Source organism: Nipponia nippon, unplaced genomic scaffold, assembly GCF_047370975.1.
Source record: "Nipponia nippon isolate SJK-2023a ecotype South Korea unplaced genomic scaffold, ASM4737097v1 scaffold_1, whole genome shotgun sequence".
Taxonomy (NCBI): domain Eukaryota; kingdom Metazoa; phylum Chordata; class Aves; order Pelecaniformes; family Threskiornithidae; genus Nipponia; species Nipponia nippon.
The window spans coordinates 93,611,511-93,633,389 of record NW_028262290.1 but is presented as its reverse complement, the minus strand read 5'-3'; the positions used below and the strand labels follow the sequence as shown (position 1 = coordinate 93,633,389).

Below are 21,879 nucleotides of genomic sequence, written 5' to 3'. Positions count from 1 at the left end.
TTCTCTCAAGTTTAAATAAGATACTGACTAGCAGATAAAAATTATAGAAAAGAGTAAATATTTCCTCATGCAAACCATTTAAACATGAGATCGAGTCCCAGTATTGCAAAATAAACTCCAGTGCTGCTGGTTTACCCACACAGGAAACTGGCAGAATTGAAATAATCAGAGAACAGGTATCATTGTAGTGCTACTTACTCTTTCATGCTCTACAATCTAAAGCATTTAAAAAAACAACCCCACAGACAACAACCTGCTGTGATTCTATCTTCTCATGTTTATTTATACTGTAGAAAGCAGCCTGCGATGTAAGCTCTTCAAACTTGCCCAAACAGAAAAATCATGAGAAAAATTGTTGCAGGTATCTGTGAGGGAAATACAGCACGCTTCACTGCTACCACCGATTTGTAGTTTATCAATGCTTACCTAGGAAGCAAAGAAACATGAAAAGCGGTCACAGAAAAGCAAATGGCATCAGAAGCGGACAGGATGTCCCGCCGAGACATGAGCTAGAGCGGGAGGTGGGAGGTAAAGCCACGCATCCGCTGAGGCTGCCAGAGTCCACAGCGGGATGAAGCGCCAACAGGGACAGTCAGAGAAGCGCGACTATTCATCACCTCCTCTTCACAAACCGGGACTTCCCTGCCTGCTAGGTCTGGGACTGTCCCTGCGGCATGGCTTTTGACTATAATAAATTCCAGAGCAAACTGCATGGAATAGGAAAGGAGACTAACGTTCAAGGTAAGGCTCCGCAAATCAGTCTAACAAATGCTCCAGTAAGCCCCTGGAAAACATTGTTAGAGAGTGCCCTGACATCTCTGAGAATTATATTAGCGCAATATGTACTCAAAAAGCCGATTTGGGATTGTTTAGTTGCTGACTTTGTCAGCCTTTTGAAGGACACAGAAAACAGTGCAACTGATACAGCCTCTAAAGCTGTTGAGAAAGTTGTTTTTTCTAAACTAATAGCTACAGTAAATAGTAGACTTCATGTGAAAACACATTCCTTCTGCGTGCCATGACGTGTTGCCCATCGTTACCAGCCCACGAAACAGCTTCGTTTTCAGAGAGCGCCTCACATCGTCCCACTCTGGGTGCTTCTCTCACAACTGCTCCTTCCGAAGACAAGTCCTTCGCCATGCGTCACTCTGTGTAGAGCAGTCAGCAAGCAAAGGCTCTCCCTTTCTTTTAGGCTGGTTAAGGTTTAAAACATTAAGGTTTAAAGTTCAGAATTTCCCCTTCCTTTTCATCTAGTTTATATACATTCCCTGTAACACATGAAAAATGAATATGATGATGACCTCGAAGTAGGAAGCAATCAAGAGCAGAACTGGGCAAATAATGGATTTTGGCTCAGGGGGTGAACTGGAGACATAACAAAAGTCTTGAACAGGTGGTTCTTTTGTTTTCAGATTTACTCCTTTTATGTAACATCTTTCAAACTCCTGAACCAAAATAAAAATGAGCTTCAAAACAAAGTCAGATATGTATTTAATAAATTGGACTCATTTGTAAATAGGATTTTGCTCTTCCCTGTTCTAAGCTCTGCTTTTGTTACAGTTTCTGTTGTTAAAAAATGTTGCCCATATCCATTCAGGAGTAATACAATTATAGCATTTATTACTAGAGCTAATACAGTAGTTTTAATTATTTTGCCATATGAACCTGAAAACATATTATTCATGTTACTTGTAGCAAAGATAAATAAGAAACAACATAAAGTTTGCAAACACTAATACAGTGTTTAACTCACTAGATTCTCCTTGAGGAAGGTTAAAATTGAAGCAGAACAAACCCAACGCTGTATCTTACAGGTCAATTTAAAATTAATCATAACTTTAGTCCCACATGCGTTTAGCTGAAAGCCAGAAATGATTTAATCTTAAATTCTAAGATTGCAAAGATGTTTCCCTTATGTGGTAAAGGGAAACCAATGGCTTGAATTCAGGCCTGTGCTGTTTCAAGACCAGTCTTTGAAAGGGTCTGTCAGGGATTTCACTCCACTTCGGTAGCTTAAAAAACTATTCGTGTCAGTGATCACAAAGGAACTGGAAACAACAACTTCTCACAATTATTTTCCTTCCAAAAGCACTGGAGAACAACCCCTCTCCCAGTCAGGATTGCTCTACAAAACTCAAAGCATTTGTCCCACCCAGACTCACTGGTGAGCTAGTGCTGATGGGCCGGTACAGTCATACTACACAACCAGACAAATAACCAGGACCCGTAAGCAAAGAAGTGAAGCATGGTCCATTTAACGTACATACACTGTCCTGTGTTGCAATTCCACCTTATCATATACCCGAGAGCTGTCCTTAAATGTTCTGATGCAACTAAATACTTCAACAAGTAAATTCAACCCAGACTCTGAAAGCAAAATGAGATTCCCCCATTTTGTAGTCCTTATAGGCAAACGTAGCTCGACAGAAAACCAAGCATCTCCAGAGACACGTGAATTATTTTCACTGAAAACTTCCTCATTAAAACTCTCTTCCCTGCATCCTTGACTAACTAGAATTATCAATATTCCCGATGTCCCAAGGGCATCTACAAAAGCAGACGGCATTCTGACTTTATCGCACTACCTAAAACACCTTCTGCTCCACCAAATGACCCTCAGAGAGAGCCTACCTTCATTTTGCAGTTCCTTGCTTTTATCTCTGCACGGTGACATAACAGCTACTAGCCTTTTTATTAGCTAGCACATTCTTTAACGACAGAGCTACAGGTATTTCCCAGTGACCCCCACGGATTCCCCTGCACCTGAAAACCATTTGACTGAATCAACAGCAGCATCTGCAGAGCAGTCTGGGGGGAAGAGGATGGATTAGAGGACAAAGGTCTCTTCCAGCCCTATTTCCTAGTATTCTGTGATGCATATGTGATGACACAGGCATTTATGCCTTTTTGTCCTGACCTAAAGGCAGTTGCTTTTCAACAAGCTGGAATACAAAGAAAAGGTACCTGGACCGACGGTATCAGGTGCAGATCAGCAAACTGTGGACAATGCCAGTCGGATTCTTAGCTAACTGCTGCTTTCAGTCTTGATGGGGAGCTCTCTGCCTGTGTACTTGAACAACCCCTGGGGGGAAAAACCCTCTTCTGTGGACATGCCTGAATGTTCGTCTGGAAAGCCACAACCACGGCTCCAATACGTATCTGTACCTCTGCCAAAAAATTTAGGGTCTCATGCTATGTAAGGTCTTTGTAAGAATGTTACTATAGAGAGCAGTCTGCATTCCAAACCAATCATTTCTGCCATGACCTCACTGATGTGAAAATCACTTCTGTTTTATGCATTATTTGTAAAACACTCCCAAATCAGGAGACTGGACTCTATGAGTGGGTACAAGAAATGATAACCTTCTAATAGTTTCAAAATAATGATGAGAAAAATAGCCTGTGGTAAGAGGAAACTTCTAAATGATCAGATTAAAACTGACAATTCCCCTTTCTCCAAGGGTAAGGAATACGAACAGCCATTCATCAGGGGAAACTGCTAATCTCCTTGGTTTCAGCACAACCAAACTACTGTCTAAATTAAATATGGGTGCTATTATTGGATAAACTTTGTGCAATACCTTTTGGACTGCCTAAGGGAGTGTATGGCCAACTCTAGGAGTCATTCTCTAAGATGACCTTCTGCAATGCTTGGTGTTAAGCTAGAATTTGGCAGGGTTGCAGCAAGAGAAGTAAAGGAAGTCTAATTCATCTGATATTGTTGGCATTTAAGTGCAGGCCATAGTAAAATCGCCTTCCCCCTGATGAGGGGGAGCCAGGAATATCTGATAAAACAATAGCAAGAGTGGACATAAAAGGTTCAACAGCGCCATGTTTCCCTGGCTTACTGCATTTATTGCAGGGGGGATGACAACAGTTACTTTTTGAGGGTAATTTTTTCCCTTTCTTGGACTTACAGTGGTTTTGCAACTGCCTATTTTGTCCAGCGTTGCCCACTGTTACTATATTACTTCTCAATGCTGAAGTTACCTGATCATCCAAAGCATATTTTTTTTCCCCCTAAATCAAGCAATACTTTGTCAGGGAAACATCACCGTGAGCCAAAAGAGTGTTCAGAAGCTGAACAAGAGCCACAGGAGGGTCTTCCACCCTGGCGGTGCTTTTGGCCCTCCACCAGCTTGCAGCTGCTGTCCCAGGCTGGCAGGCCGGAGGTGGTGGGCTCCCCGCCGGGCAGACACGGAAAGGATGCGGCAAGGGCACGGAGTCACTCTTCTACAGCGAAGCACGACGTCATGTTATAGAAAGATAGAAAAGGTTGATGAAATTTATCAAGAAGGAAGGGGGCAGGGGGGAAAAGGAGTTGAAGCAGAAAGAGTCTTCTGCTGCGTGCCAGCAGAGGCAGCCACAGCTGGTTGCAATTTGGTGAGCAACCCCTTCCCCACCTGGCCTGCTCAGAGAGAGCCTCAGCTGTCCCCACTCCAGCCGGCACAGCCTTCCTGCCACAAAAGGAGCCAGTTACACCACTCACTCCCCTCAAAAAAAAATTTTAAAAGTCTTTTTAAAGAAGCCTAGCTAGCGGTTGCAGTATTTCTGTACTGAGGGGATCCATTCACTAAAAAGGAGACTGCTTCCTCTGCTGTTAGCATGATGTTGGTAGGAAACATTTGCAGGCGCTGTTACGTTCATTTCCAAGTCAGACTATGTTCAGTGTAGGCGATCTTCAGCCCATGTAATGGATAAAAAACGAAGGGGGTTTTGCTGAGTGTGTACACAGTCAATCATTTTTAGAAAGACTTAAAACGTGGCCAAGACTGAACGGATTTTAACATGATAGCAAAAGCACATCTCTGACAGAAAGGCCAAAGCTGTGTTAAACTGCAAATCCTTGCAGAAAGGCTGCGTGAGGAGCAGATGATCCCTCGCCTTCTTTGACAGTTGAGATATTCAGAAAGCAAACTGCTGAGCTATGTATGACATTCGCAGGACATGGGAATTCCTGACATCCCATACATTTCTTCCATATGATTCCCTCTGATGCAAGCCCAATATTCACCACAGAACTTTCTGCTATTGACTTTTTCCTTTCCTTTCCTTTTCCCTTTCCTTTCCTTTATTCTTCTGGTAATGTGTTTAAGTTTGGATGATAGGTGAAGAGCCTGAGGTTTTTGCCTCTCCTCTTCCCAAAAGGCTAAAATCTCAAGCCAATAAAGTTTCATCACTGTCCCAAAGTTTAAATACTGCAAGTAAGATGGCTAAAACCAAATCCAGCCCCCACAAATGTGACACATAACAATGACTCCCTGTTACATTTTCAACGGAAATCTACCCATTAGATATTGCTGTCCACTGAAAGTTAGCCTGGGTGAACATACACACAGTAAAAATTCTGTGTAAACTCTTCTTTTAATTTTAAAATTGCGTCCAGGAAAGGAGGTGCCTTTATCATAGTAGTAGAGGTTAATTTGCACTGAAAATTGTTCCTTCTCATCTGCTTAGCAAAGCTGCATTTATGATTCAAGAGAATCAATTATTGTTTAATTCAGTTTTTGTAATTTTTTTGCCAGTGTAATTGATTCTTTTACTATGTGGATTTTAGCATTAAACATCATTAAAATAATTTAACATTGGCTTATCCAATTTACATCTATAACCTATACTTCAAAAATTGCTTTTGTTATCTCTTGGCAAAGACTCATTTCTTGGTTAATTTAACAATGTGACCACATTAAGACCTATTTTCTTTTATAAAATATGACAAAGTACATACTCTTAAGTATTACTATAAAGTAGCAAAAGTGAAATAAAACCAGACATAAACAATCACAAGCACATAGACATTTCTCTGCGTATATGCATTTATCCCAAACTTGATATATTGTGAAAATCAGTCATTCAAAGCAAGTATTCACACCCCTATTGCAAGTTCCAAGCGCTGAAGTTTCATAAATAAATAAAATCATAAAAAAACCCCAACACTTAAGAGTAGCCCATAAACACCAACATGAGATTTAGAGCAAAAAAGGCCAATGCAACCTGGAACGCACTAGCCAGGCGCTAACCTTATGAGGTGAGAGAGTAAGAATATCAACCTTATGGAAGCATCAACGTTCTGGCAGTCCTAACCACTACAGCAGTGGAGCGTAGATGGAATATTACTTCTGTTGTGCTTGTAACAACTGCAATAAAATTAATGTAACAGAATCACGGGTATTTCAGGCAAACACATTTGGTCAAACAGAGTGTTTCTCTATGGAATTCCTTTGGTTTATAACAATGTACAATGTTTTGAGAGAAAGATACACAGACAAAGAAAATAAATACCCTCTAAACTTTAAAATATTTGTCTTTTAGCTGTTAATCTGTTTCACAATTTAAAATGTCTAACAATAGTTGTAAGAGGAAAAAACCAAACATAGTCCCTGAACCAACCACAAATACTGACATCCTAGAGAAATCTAAATATTTTAAAGATGGAACCAAGACCAAACAAGCAAAGTAAAGAACACCCTTCTGTAGGACTTCAAGCTAAAATCAACTGGCAAAAAAAGCAGTCTGTGGAGCAACAATCATCAGATGAAGCCCAAGGATCTTCTGCTCAGTAAACTTGGGTAGATTTAGGGGGAATAAGCTTGCAAAGTAGGAGATGTTTTACTGAAATATTTACTCAGTGGAGCCTGTGGTGCTCTTATTTAATGTTCCTTGTCATCTTTGAGACCCCACCTGGAGCACTGTGTCCAGCTCTGGAGTCCTCAGCATAGGAAGGACATGGACCTGTTGGAGCGGGTCCAGAGGAGGGCCACAAAAACGATCAGGGGGATGCAGCACCTCTCCTGTGAGGAAAGGCTGAAAGAACTGGGGTTGTTCAGCCTGGAGAAGAGACGGCTGCGGGGAGGCCTTATTGCAGCCTTTCGATACTTAAAGGGGGCCTACAAGAAAGATGGGGATAGTCTTTTGAGCAAGGTCTGCTGCGACAACACAGGGGGTAATGGTTTTAAACTAAAGGAGGGTAGATTTAGACTAAACACAAGAAAAAAAATTTTCACAATGAGGGTGGCGAAACTCTGGAACAGGTTGCCCAGAGAAGTGGTAGATGCTCCCTCCTTGGACACATTCAAGGCCAGGCTGGATGGGGCTCTGAGCAACCTGATCTAGTTGAAGATGTCCCTGCCCATTGCAGGGGGGATGGACTAGTTGGCCTTTAAAGGTCCCTTCCATCCCAAAGCATTCTATGATTCTATCTTACAGATTTTTATGGTTTAAATCCTTTCAAGTAAGCTAGAAATTAAAGAGTAACAGGTTTTCTGCAGGTTTCATTTCTATCCTGCTACTGGTCCCTATGCCTTTTCACTTCACAGCAACTGAAAAACTGTGTAACACACACAGCTACACAGAGTGAGGGCCAAAACCAGACAACCAACCAACTGAAAAGCTAAGAAACCTGTTAGTATCAAAAACCAAAACCTTACTACGGGGATAGTACTGAAAAGCTAAAACAAGAGGACAGAATGAGTGAAGATAACATACAGAGAAATAAAAAGTATAAATCTGAACTTAGTGTTGAGGTACCAGGCAAGGGCTTTTTTGTTTGAGTAGCAATAACATAGGACAATATCATAGTATTTGCCTCTACTGTAAAAGAATAAACTGACTTTAAAGAAAAAAAATTCCAAAAAGCCCCTAAAACACATCAGTATGCCGTGACAAGTGAAATGCAACTTTTTATTAAAAACACAAAATAGAGCTTTGAAGATATGCTAGCTCCTATATGGAAAGATCAGAGTACGGTAAACTATCTGAACAATTTTAAAGCAATTAACAACCAGAATTACGCCAACTTTACTTTAATTATGAGAAAATCAAACACCTGCCAGTGAATTTAATGAATGCTCATACTGGAAATGAGCAAAGAAGTCTGTAAGAAAGAACATATCCATATGTCCCCATAACATGAGTCATGTGATACTAAAATAGCACTATATCCTTGGCATTTGCTTATTTTAAGCCAAAAATCTTAGTCTCGGGAATGCTACAATTAATTACCCATTATTGCAGGTTACTGGAAGAAGCTTGTAAAATTACTAACTTTATATTCTGTTATGCAAACAAGATAGCTCTACCTCCCAGCTGGAACCATCTATCTTATTTATATGATGTACTGAAACTAGGTCCAGAAAAGTCATTTCAGATGTGTCATGGGAAAGCATTGATGAGATGCTCTCAAAAAATAGTGGTCAGAATCCCTTTTTAAAACACTACATTTTGTAGGCCACAAATCATTCAATGATTTGCTACTGAGCCTTTCTCCCACCAGACTGAATTTTGCAAGAATCACATGACAAAACCATGAGAAGATTAAAAGAAATGGAAGAGACAGCAAGAACCCTTAATGTCCACGAATGAAATTACTCTTCACTGAATATAACTGTCTTCATAAAATTTAGAGGATTTAGATCAACCTGATACTTTTGCAGCATTTCCTACCAGCCTAAAGAGCTGTCTTAATGACTTCACACTGAGCTTAGGTCTCTGGGCTGACCAGACAGCAGAGTGTCTTGAGAAGCAGAGATTTTCCATGTACTTACAGACGCAGTCTCAGGGGATCTTATTATTCTGACCTTTAATAACATGCGGAAAAAAAAATAAATAACAAATTTATCAAATTCTGTAGAGTCTTACATTTAAGGTAGAGATATGGAGATTATTACCTCTTAGATGTAATCATGTTATTAATTCAGAGCAGCAGGCTCAGACAATGAAATTTGAATTCTCCCTAACTTAGGCACAAAAAAAGAAAAAACTTGATCCTAGAGTCTGACCAGTACATTTTGTGGGCAAAAGCCTGTTACACTGACAATAAAAAACAAAGAATGTGGCTTAAAGAGGATTGCATCTAACTCAGATATAGTAACAAACACACCTCCAGTTATTATTTATTACCTATAGACCACAAAAGTTCTAAGCGAGTTTGGATATGTGTTAAGCCTTTAGCAATGCCGATCTGTGAATTTACAAGGCAGGAGTCTCTGAAGCACAGGGGTGATTACAGAATGGGGCATCAGTGTTGGGAGTTTTATGGGGCAGGTAATATTAGACATACCTCATGTTGGACACACTTAAGTTCGTTCTCCAGATCATCTGAACTACACTTCTAGCACTATGTGTACACATCGCCACAAATTACACTATCAAATAAATATACTAAGACTTCTCCTTAGAAAATCCACATTTAAGAATTATATTATGCCACTTCCCTCACAGGTGCACTAGAAGGAAGCTATCCCACTACAGCCTTCACATAGCAGTAGTTACAATTTGCCGCTGACAAAAGCAAAAGCAGAGCTGCAATTGTGTGCAACCACAAAAGGCCCTAAATTAAGTACTTCTGGTCAACCTATGACCTAAGACAAGTTTCTCATTTGCACAGTGAGCCAGGATACCTTTCCTGTCACCAGCCGGTGTCAAAAGCATCACTCTACACTCCGAACTTTCCAGACTACAGAAACTACTATCTCTTAGAAAGGTATATTGCTCTTGAAGGTATATTGCCTCTTTCTTCTGGCAAAATGTTACCCCTTACAGAACTATAAAGATCCTAGTAAACATACTGTGATAACTCATGAACTGCAGACTGTATTTAAATTTGGAGATGTGCATTTTTATTTGTCAAACTTCTGCACAGACATTTGAAATCAGGTGGTCTTTACTGGTATCTTGATGAAAAGAAAATAAAAAGTACAGGACGAAACCTGCTAGTTATTTTTAAACACAGATAATTTGTCATTATATTTAACTGTAAAATATTGTAATCCTTCTGAGTGGTGACCTTGTGAAGCTGGTTCTTAAAAAGCTTGAGGTCATATTTACCTTACAAACAAGAAAAACCCAACACCGGCTAGATTTGACAACTTTCTAGAATATGTTTAAAACCAGTAAATGTCAAAGGTTTTCAAGAAAGTCTCAAGGTAATGTTTCATTGCTTATGGCATTACATAGGTGTACAAAAACAGTCTTTATGTGAAAAGCATGTGGGACAAAAAGCCACGCAGGTTTTTAGGACACTCAAGCCGTTTCTTTAAGTTCGCAACAGGAAGCCAGAGCCCGGATGGGAAAAGTTCTTAGCAGAAACTCACTTAACTGAAGCTCTGCCAATTTATAATTAGTGACTTCATCCATTATACTTTTTTTTTTTTTTAATCCTAACCAGGTATTTTGTTTGAGCACAAAAAAATTCCACAGTGCAAAGAGTGGGAAATATGTGGGAAAATAAAGCATTGTGACTGTGGTATGAGCAGGAACAAGCATTAACCCAAATTATTCAAACAACTAGTGCATAACTTTTTGGAAGGTCTAGAGCTAAAAATGTAACAGAAAGTGCAAGTGATCCAGCAGTGTCAACTACTGAAACTGCAAGTCACCGTGCAATAAAAGAGCTGGTGCGCTACAAACACTGGGAAGGATTCCCATGGAACAGAGATGCACTGCAAATCACTCCTTCTCCAAAATCAATACTTAAAATGACTATAATTACAGAGTTCCTTGGTCAAAAACATGTAGTTAATGCTACCAAAAGGAAATCAGACCAATAAAGTCCAACACTCCAAAAAAAATTAAAATAAAAGTATGTATGGAGAAAAAAAAATTAAAAAGGAAGACAGACGTGAATTTGCTGTGTGTTGCAAATATATGCAAACAACATCACCTGACCAGACTGAGCAAGCAATACATTGTAAAGACAACATCTACAGATCTTGGACTGCTAATCTCCAGAGTGATCTTTAAAATCTGATAGGCAAAACATTTCAAATTTGTAGCTGATTCAGGAAGAGCACACACTTTGATTTACAAAACCTGATGAAAATGCGAGGCAGTCATAAATTAAAGCAGCCCCAGGTCACATTTGATAAGAGGGATGAACAAACCTTACCCCGGGCAGTTCAGAGGCTGACATCCCACACAGCTCACCGGGAGGGCATGCAAAGATCTCTGGGAGACAGGGCCACAACTTAACAGCCCGCAGGCTAGGGAAGAGGAAGGTGGGACAGTGAGGGCAGCCCAGCCTGCACTGAGGCAGTGAAATCCTGGGCCTTTCTGGTGCCAGTCAGAAAAACCAAAACCACAGTCTAGCAATCTCATTGAGGGGAAAGAAAGAAAGAAAAAAAAAAAAAAAAAAAAAAAAAGGAGGAGGAAATACATTTTCATCCCATAGTGGAATATATATGGGTGCAGTAGATGCAAATAGGGTAAGAAAGAAAAGAAATAAAAAAAAAAGAAGGAGGAGGAAATACATTTTCGTCCCATAGTGGAATATATATGGGTGCAGTAGATGCAAATAGGGTATTAAGCTTCGCTGTGAACCGTGTGACTTGTCTTTAGCACCTTTTTAGCTTCACCAGGGTAAAATGAGGTCTGCAGAATCTAGAAAGTGTTACAGGTGCTAACATCACCCCTAAGTCTGAGAAACAGCAAAACAAGGTTGGGAAATCTCGGAAGGTAACCACAGCTGCTGGACTAGACAAGCAGAAAAAGGTATCCTGTGACAGATCAGGAGGGTTACTGGGACAGCGGTTATAGGAACAGATGGGGGAGCTGATGCAAAAAAAACCCCAACCCACTTAAGTATTACACTTCCACCTGTAAATACACTTGGACCACTGCTGTTATTTTTTTAATAAAATTTTCGCTCCTGCTCTTGACAACCCCGTTTTGAACACCCACCCAACTCCCAAAAAACACAAACCCACCACCACCACCACAACCACCCCCTACACCTGCAACAAACCTCTACGGGTTGCTTGAAATCAAATAAATGACCTACTGATAAGGGGGGGGAGAAAGAAAAAGATGGAGTAGATGCTTTTGGCACTGGTGGCATAACAAGATAAGAAATTATTGTCTAAGGGTAATAACCGTTGAGAGGTGAGGGAAGCAAGGTATACGAATAGTTGAAAACAAAGATATGCAGAAACATTATTATTCATACACTATCAAACTAAAAATACTTTTCAAGGACAAAGGTCTGCCTTGGGCTCAATTCTAGTCAGTATTTTTTATTCAACTTTGATAATGGAAGAGAAACTATACTTATGAAATGAACAGATTACACATCAAACTGAAAGGACTGCAAGCTTTCAGAAAGGGAAAGCTTTTCACATTTCTAAATTATATTGCTGAATTTGGAAGACAGCTTGAAAAATGAATTTTTACTTGTATGCAAGAAAAATAAAACATGCACTAAAAACGCAGAATAACAGACTATGAAGCAGAACACAGAAAAGTTTATTCGGTGATAATCACAAAGTATACACCAGTTAACAATGTGATGTAAGAAAGAAGGGCAAAGCCCAGTTCTGAGGCACATTGGTAAAGCAACTTTTTGTGTGCAAGGAGATGATACATTCCACTAAGCACTTGTGAAGTATCTGCTGAAATGATGCCCTTTGGGGCACCATACCTAAAGAGACTGTCCACAGCTGATCAACAATGACAAGTGATTTAAACACAAGACATATGAGGAAAGATGAAAGGAATACGGTCTTTTTAGTCTGGAAGAAGAAGTAAGTACAGAGATCTGACAGCTGTTCTACAGCATGAGCAAGTCAAATATGAATCACTGGAAGAATCACTGCTGAGTGGAATTGGCTTAACCTGTATCATAAAATATATTGGAGAAAGAAAAGGAAGATGACTTTTCTAATCAAAGCAGCATGGAAGGTGAGTTAGAGATGGTTTAATCCCCATTACAGATGTATTTTAATAACAGGTTATACAACCCCTGTCAGGGAAAACAAACATTGCTCAATTCTGCCTCAGTACGAGGATGGACTAAGCTCGTCAACATCTCTTTTAGTCCAAGCTGCAGCCCTAACAATATCCCTGAGGTTTAAAAAGAAAAATCTCCTTTCCACATCTATAGTTTGGGTTTCAATGCTATTGTAATTTGAACAGAGGCCAATATTTATTGCTTCAGTGACACATTGTTCTACACAGCTGTTAAGCTTAAGATGTTAGATATTTCTAACTAGAGAAAATGTGTTTGAGTAACAGGCTTACTATAAATACATACAATCTTGCTAGTTTGAACCTGTTGGTAGAAATCCATACCACTAAAGACAGAGCCGATGGGGGCCTTAACTCTCTAGGAGATTTAGACCAACTCCAGAACACACACCATAGAATTCCCATCTGGTAACAGCATCTACTTGAGGAGCCCTATTGATTTCTCAAATTCTCCAAATTTGTAACAGAGACTGTGAGGCTACAGGTCCAAATAATCAAATTATTCAAACAGTAACTAATACTGAACAACAACAAGGCTGAATACAGTTTACAAGCTTCATCTGACTATTTGATGCGGTAGGTGGGAGATTCTCAGAACTAAGAAATTCCATCTTTTCCCCCCAAAATCAGACTTCCAATGCTGAAAGTTAACAAGGAAAAGCAAAACCTATTCGGATTTTAGTTCCCGCACTCTACACAGGATGGCCTGACACATTAGAAAGAAGCACCTAATGAGAGCTGATGTTAATCGTGTCGTATTTAACTCCCTAACGTGTGGCTGTACAGAAGCAGAATCAGCTTATTCTTGGAGGTGCACATTAAAGGATGAAGAGCAATAAAACGAGTGGTAACAAGCGCAATTCAGATTGGATATTAGGTTAAAAAAATAAAAGTTCACAATGCAGTAGTCAAGCACTGGAATAAGCGTCCCCAAGAGGTGTGGAATCTCCATCCCTGCAGATACTTTAAACAAGCCCTGAGCAACCTTCAAGAGGATATCCAAATGTCTGATGAGAAGCAAAACAAAAAAATAGGACCTTAAGCACAAGACTGAATCACATAATTTTTTGAATAACCAAATGCTATGCAATCTATTCTGTTCATTGGACTACCTGCTATATCTTGGTAATTATTCCTATTATATATAGAGCTGAGTAAAGAATAAGGACATATTTTTCTGTTAAATACTGCCTTTTAAAATTTGTTTAGCTTCTGTCTTCCTGTGACCTGCTATCACATTAGTCTAATGAAGTCAAAAGGCATCTTCCTTCATCAGGCAGTTCCAAAAAGTCATATTGACCAATGGCCCAGGCCACATTTTGCTGGGTCTGAATTACAAACTTCTTGGCTGAAGTGAAGTTTCAAGTCAGTTAGTTCCATTCTTATCATCCACAGGGACACAGCTGCCAATGCAAAGAGTGGAGACGGCTAAGGGAAACAATCATTAAAAAGACTCTGTATTAGCTTTGTTGAGTTATAAAGCAATCTTTCCACTGCTGTAAAACTCGGTTCAGAGGTTTTTATGTTCATGGATTACATACTGCCTGTATTTGAAGAAGCTGCTTAGTGACACTGCTCGCTTCTATGAGGGGGGTAGCAGACTGGTGTATTGCATCAGGGTTATAAGCATCTAAGAGATCGTTAATTAGGGGACCTCAGAGTTATCTCTGTATCTCTACTCATTGTAATAAGGGCTTTTGCTCAGTGAAGAAACAAGCTCTTTACTACTCTCCACCACTTTACCAGACGTTTTTAGCAGGAAAAAAAAAGAAAAAAGTCTTTTCAAAATATATCTAGGGCATGCTTCTGTAAGCAGCAGTGCCAGTTTCAAGATCCTCCTCTGCCCAGTGCCTGCTGGTTTCAGCCCCTTTAAGTGGGCTGGCATAAATAAAGGATATGCACAGGAACAAGCAGCCAAAACCATGGAGTAATAAGGGGGACAGATAGAGGAAAAAAGACATTGTGCAAGCAGGTGTAGGAAGCACTTCTACTTAATTTTTAACCACAGTACTAAATGGGGGGGGAAGTATAGCTGGCTTGGGCTAGATTGCCTAATAGAAATCTGTGGCTGTATTCTTCTTCCTCTCAAGGAAGCTGTGCAGACTGAAGATTTTGAAGAAGCTGCATTCAACAGACAACAAAACCGGAGAAGACACTTTAGCAAGGCACAGGAAAAACAACCTGAACGCTTTTTAGAGAGAAAAATCAATTCTTTTTGCCAGGACCTTTCCCACCTTGAAGAGGGCTCAGTACAGGGAACCTGAGGATATTCCTGAAACCAAATTCCAATAATTTGAAGTCTAAAATATTTTCCTTACTTTTGCAGAACTTCATAGCCTAGATGATGCAAGAAAAAAAACGCAGTGTGTTTATGAGACCTTCTATCTTCAAATCCATTCACATTGGATCTCTCGGGCTTGGAGCTCCCACAGGGATCTTTCCAGGCTACAGCTCAGCTTGACACACATAAAATTCAAAAATCTCTCTGGTCATAATCTACTCCATAGGCAATTGCAACAAAAACAAACAAAAAAATCTACAAAATCCCCACAACAGAACAACCCCAACCCTTTTTTGTTAAAAAGAGAAACAACAAAAAAACCCCTCTATATTTCTCATATTCATAAAGCCCCTTATGCCAACTCAGCATTCACATGCAAGAGAAAGTCCAGAGCTTATGCTGCAGAGGTTTAGCAAGGAATCATCTGAGCCCACCTCTATTCTGCTCCTCAGTTGAGAAGGACACTACTGGAAGAAATTGCTAACAGTGAAAGCAAGCCCTTTAGCAGGATGACCTCAACAGAAGTTTTAATAACCAGCCCACACAGTTTTTCATTGTCAGCATACTCAGGCGTTCAGGGAGGCATAACAATCTGCATGGGTCTTGGTGGGAAGAGCAGAGGTTGCCAGAAGGAAGTGTTTGGAGGGCACATTACCAGGGCTAGGCTATGTGTACATGGCTGAAACATAAGCTGCTTTTCTGCAAGCAAGCTCTTTTAATAGGAATCCAGTTTATTTATTTATTCAGAAGCAGATGGCATCCTCTCAAGACGTTATGCAGAACATGACACACAAAACAAGTATTTTCATCTGAGCATATTTTTTCTAATCAACTCCCTGCTATTCAGCATTAAATGACAAACAAAAATTTAGTCTCCAGAGTCTGGTAATACTCTAGGCTAACTCAAGCTAACTCAGGATACAGCAGGAAGTGATGAAATGAAATGTAATGACTTGTAATACGCTGGAGCACAGACTAGATGACCTCAATGTCTTTTTTGACTTTAATGTTATATAAAAAAAAGCATTCTAACTCTGGGGGAAAAAAATTACAAATTGCAGCCTCCATGCTGATGAGCACATTTGATGGACAAACCCTACAACCTAAGGTTAGTCAGAAGTGCCTAACACAACCTTTTGTATTTATACAAAGGAAAACAAGAGGCAATAAAAACTGTCATACAGTATGTTAATAATACTGCCATGCAACCACTGTATTGTAGGATTCAGTATGACATTGCTGATAGCTGATACTATGTTTTCATGTAATTCCTCCTGAATCATGACCTTTGATCTCCACTCATTGCAAAGCCTAAGCAACCACTACAAAGACTTGTGGAAGGATATAATGTTAAAGAAGACGTTGTTGCTACATACAGACAAAACATAATTTAGAAGGAAGCCAGATACTATGAAATAGAATCATAGAATCGTTTAGGTTGGAAAAGACCTTTGAGACCAAGTCCAACCGTTAACCTAGCCCTGCCCCCTGTCCTGACCCTGCCTACTCCACACGTCAACTCTGAGACCACTGTGTGCCACCTTTAATAGATACTACGTGATTTCCTTTTAATAGGAAAGTCATATATATCCAAGTGTGTTGATGTACAGAGGTTTGTTTACCACACAATAATACAATGCAGTACACCAAAAGGGAGTCATCCTCTCATTACAGCCTCATACGACACATCATTAAAATATAAGGGACTCCCACAAACTAAAGTGAAATTAGAATTTTCTGCATGAAGAACATGAATGGTCCTAATATTTTCCAATAATTTAACAATTTACTGGTTTTGTTTTTAAATAAGAGCATGCTGAAAGAATATTAACTCAAGGAATTTGTATGTTATGCACTATACCAGGGAGGTCCAAATTCAGCAGTCATTGCATTCACATCCAATTTTTAAGGTCCCTTTCCCCTCCTGCCAGTGTTTCCAGCTTCTTTTCAATGCCTCCCCTGCACCCCCACCCAAGATCATCACACCTTTTGCTATCTGTGTAAGGAGGACCTTCCTGCTCCTCTCCCAATCCCGTACAAATAGCCCTGCTTTCCATTTCTTCCATTGGCAACAGCTGCTCCTGCACACACCATCCTGAGACAGCTAAACCATTGCGCGAGAGGGGACGGGCCTGGGAGAGCTGCTGCCGCCATGCAGGGCACACAGCTGCTGCAGGCAGCATGGGGCAGCTGCTGCTGCTGCTAGCGCCTTCCCTCCCACAAGCAGGAGCTGCAAGCCTGCATCCAGGGAAGGGAAGGGAAGGGAAGGGAAGGGAAGGGAAGGGAAGGGAAGGGAAGGGAAGGGAAGGGAAGGGAAGGGAAGGGAAGGGAAGGGAAGGGAAGGGAAGGGAAGGGAAGGGAAGGGAAGGGAAGGGAAGGGAAGGGAAGGGAAGGGAAGGGAAGGGAAGGGAAGGGAAGGGAAGGGAAGGGAAGGGAAGGGAAGGGAAGGGAAGGGAAGGGAAGGGAAGGGAAGGGAAGGGAAGGGAAGGGAAGGGAAGGGAAGGGAAGGGGCTTCAGGACTTGGACCACACTTGCTGCTCAAACGGTTCTCCACCTTCTTCGGGAAAGAGCAGCAGACTCCAAAGATGGATGGATCCTCTGGGCCCATCTCCACCCATGACCTGCCTGTGGGGATCAATACTATGTGCTGGATGTTAGAAGAAAAAAGAAATTGCATCTTTTGCCAAATTAACTGCATCTCAAGGAAACGTGTACCCAAAGTTCTCATGATCAAGAATGATAAAAGTTTACAAAGTCATAGCTGTATTAGTAAGAAATTTTAACATCCTCTTTCTCGTCTTATATTTATAAAGGTAAATCAAGTAGGTAAATGTAAAATGGTTTTAGTGTGAATACTCCATTTCTTACCAATGACTTATTCTCACTTTACTTTGTTGTGCCTGAACATGGGTAAGAGTAAAAAAGCAAAACTTAGGTTTTGTTTAAATGTGTAATTCTTATTTTTATAAGAGCCTGAGCCATTATTATTTGGATGATTTTGCCTAACTCAAGTGCCCTTGAGAAGATTAGCCTGCACAACTACTTTTCCCCTCTCTGCTACACCCAGAATGCTGAAAAGACTTTAACACATACGCAAATATCATTGGAGGTTGCCAAGGAAAGTTAAAACTTCAATTTTTCATATTTGTGAAGTTTTTCTTCTTTAGTTAGAAGTGGATGCCCAGACAATTTCCAAGCATTGCCAGCCAGTCTGATTTAGTGTTCTCCCTCCGCTTTTGGGAATGCATAGCTGAGACAATGACTGAGAACCCTAAACTCTCCTAGTTCCATATGAAGGAGCTGCCAAGCTTCAATCTTCCTCCTTGTCTGGCTCTTCCATAACTAACCCTATGGAAATCAAGCCAACTAGCAGCTCAAGACTATTATTAAAAAAAAAACAAAAACAAACCAAACTAGCAAACCTAGCAAACTAGCTGGTAAGAAAGAGCTAGTCAGACCTATCTGCACCTCTCTTTTTCCTAAAAAAACCCAAACTCTGAATGTGCATCTCACGAGATTCTAAGATTTTTCAAAATAATTTACCCCCTCACCCATTATAACTGAGAACTACTGAAATCAAGGTAGTCACTTTTTGGCTTTACTCTTTAATTTCTCCCTGATGAGAATAAAAACTCCCTGTGCAAACTAGGGAGCTTACAATTCACTATGGTGATGAAAATTCAGAGGTGGAAGAGGGCGTTACTTCCCCCATTAAGAGAAGAACAGAGTACACTCCCATTCTCAACCCTTCCTCTGATGGGCTTCACCTTAACTAACTCTAGATAAAAGTTTCTTTCCATGGATGTAGATATACTGTGAACAAAAATTCCATTGCATATTTTTCTTCACAATTCTTCAGCTTATTACACCAGATTTTAAAAATATATGATCTTATTTTAAACCAATCAATTAAATGCCTAAGTATAAAAAACTTCATCACCGAAATGGTACTGTATTTAATTTGTCAGTTGGATCAAAACAGTCATTCCACAGTATCTGACTGATGCAAATGAGACTAATTTGAGGTACAACAAACACTGGGCAGAGCACTCCTAGGATCTCACAGCAACAAAATCTACATGTAAAGAAAACGAACACCAAATCAATTTACCTACCTAACTTCACTCCCTACGAAAAGTTTTTACTGCTTCTAAGTGAAGCCACAGTACAATTAGAGCAGAATTACAAGAATATCTGTGAAAACTGGACACATACCAAGGAACTTACTGACCTATAAACAAGGTCTGTAAAAGCACACAACAACCACATAACGATCACATAAATATCACTCTGTGCCCAACAGAAATCCTCTTTAACTGCTGAGGATTGCCAGGGATGCTGGAACATCTCAGTTGTCATCCAAAGGCTCCAACAGCCTCCCCAAGGGCCTTCCCTAACCCTGACACAGTGCTGCCAAAGTCACTCCTGTGCTGATCCCTCCTCCCGGGGCAGGGGGGAGCCGGTACAGTGCCTCAGTGATGGTGCTAGGATCATAGCAGGGCTCAGCCAGGGGACAGAGAAACCAGTGAGCACAAGTATATTAAAAAAATATATTAAAAAAAATCAACACAGAAAAGACTGAAACATTTGAAAATGTGATCATCAAGGTTAACTAAGCTGTTGGAAGATCATACGCTGGCTAAATATTGAAATATTAGACAAAATTACAGCAAAAGTATAGAGATGTTAATGCCAGGTCAACTACAGACCCACTGAGTGGCTTTTATACAGGTTTATCCTGAAATAAATTTTATTTAGTATTACCCTCACCCTTTTTAACCTGAACATATGTAAGTATATGGCCTATTTGTGTTACATTACCCTACTAGGTTTGCAATTTATAATACACAATAGTGCAGTAATAATTTATTCATATTACACTTTAACTGAAAAGAATCTAGAGAGATGTGTTACTTTCACTGGGCCTAAATTTCACCTGCCACAACCTAAAACAAATATGATATAAATTAATTTGGTATCAGACTTCATACCAGGAATTTGAAAATAGAAAGCAAAATAATTTTTAAAAAGCTGGGAATAAATCCAGCTCTATTATAAGAATTCGCCGTCTTTTCAAAAAGAAAGCTCACACCATTGCAATGATATCTTTTATTATTTTGTTGAACAAATTTGTGTATTATTGATATGCATAAAACATTTAATTTAGCATGGAGTCCTCCTAAACATTTCATGCATCAATCACTAACCTACTAATATATCTTGTTCAATTACAAGATGACATTTCAAACTGGACTACACCAACAAAACAGTAACCCTTAACTATGACATGATTTAACAAGATGAATAATGATTTTTTGAAGATGACCACTGTGCCAGAGTAAAATTTAATACTAGAACAGAAGGGACTTAAGAGCAAAATACCTTAACATACCATTGTAACAAGCCCATTTTCTTCCTCAAAGTGTCGCAGGAAACCAAAATATAAAGGTCAGGGATACTGATTGTTTTGGCTTGTATTACTTTACTAGAAGACTGAGAGCTCAGCCTTTGTTGTTAGCTAGCTACATCTGTATTTGGAAATGGAAATCAAAAGAAATTTGATTTCCAAAAATGCAGAGCATCAGCACTTCCCCATGAAGTCAATAAACACAATAGGTATTTAAACCGTTAATTGAAAAAAAAAAATAAAAAATCATACCATTGATTTGTCATGTGTCTTAAAGACACTTACACTTGAATAATTTTACTCATTACTTTCAAAGATCATTAAACATAATATGCTTGTTACTTTTTTGCTTTATTTTATGACATCTAAACAGTTGTTGAATCTAGCATTCCAGAAAGAGAAAGAAAACCTTCGAAACAAACATTTCCTCTGATTCTTAAGAGCAGAAACAGCAAGCAGAACTAAATCAAGTTCAGAAACCCCTCATTTCAGAGTTCTTATTCCAGAATAGGTCCTGGATCCTGACCCATAGTTTGGGCAGCCACTCCATTTACTATCATCACTATCTTATACTACATGATCATTTGAGAAAACCCATTCTCTCACTGTATAGGTATTAGAAAATACACGTTTCTTAATTAATTGTAAGATTTTATTTATTTCTTTATTTTTACCTTTTTTTTTTAAATGGAAAACTTTCCACTTCCTAGAAGGACATGAGATAAGCAATATGTCTAAATTTCTTTTTTCTCCCTCTCACATATTTAAAAAGGGTTTTTTTTGCTGCTCCATTGTTTGTGCTCAGAACGGTCATTTCTAAAAACACCCCTCCAACCTAACTGACTCGAAAGGATCCAATAAAGCTGATGGAACAAAAAGCACTGTCAACGTGCAAAGCAAAGTGTCCTGGTTTCGGCTGCAGTTTTGGATTTAGTATGAGAATAATGTTGATAACACACTGATGTTTCAGTTGTTGCTAAGTAGTGCTTACACCAGTCAAGGACTTTTCAGCATCTCATGCTCTACCGACTGAGAAGGCTGGAGATGCACAAGAAGCTGGGAGGGAGCACAGCCAGGGGGGCTGACCCCAACTGACCAAAGGGCTATTCCACACCACATGACGTCATGCTCAGCATATAAAGCTGGGGGAAGAAGAAGGAAGGGGGGGACGTTCAGAGTGATGGCGTTTGTCTTCCCAAGTAACCGTTACGCATGATGGAGCCCTGCTTTCCTGGGGATGGCTGAGCACCTGCCTGCCCATGGGAAGTAGTGAATGAATTCCTTGCTTTGCTTTGCTTGCGCACGCGGCTTTTGCTTTACCCATTAAACTGTCTTTATCTCAACCCACGCGTTTTCTCCCTTTTACTCTTCCGATTCTCTCCCCCATCCCACTGGGGGGGGGGAGTAAGCGAGCAGCTGGGTGGTGCTTAGTTGCTGGCTGGGGTTAAACCAC

General features: G+C 39.9%; 1 protein-coding gene across 3 annotated transcripts in view; it reads right to left on the bottom strand.

Moving 5' to 3' along the window:
* Window positions 1-21,879, bottom strand: part of CDYL (chromodomain Y like) — a 107,131-nt gene that overhangs the window by 26,303 nt on the left and 58,949 nt on the right. The window contains exon 1 of one of the 3 annotated variants that reach the window (XM_087762674.1): window positions 2,586-2,605. The exons of the other annotated variants lie outside the window; for them this stretch is intronic. The gene's annotated coding sequence lies outside the window, so the exon portion shown is untranslated. Of the gene's footprint in view, window positions 1-2,585; window positions 2,606-21,879 lie in introns of those variants that run through there. 3 annotated transcript variants of the gene reach the window in all.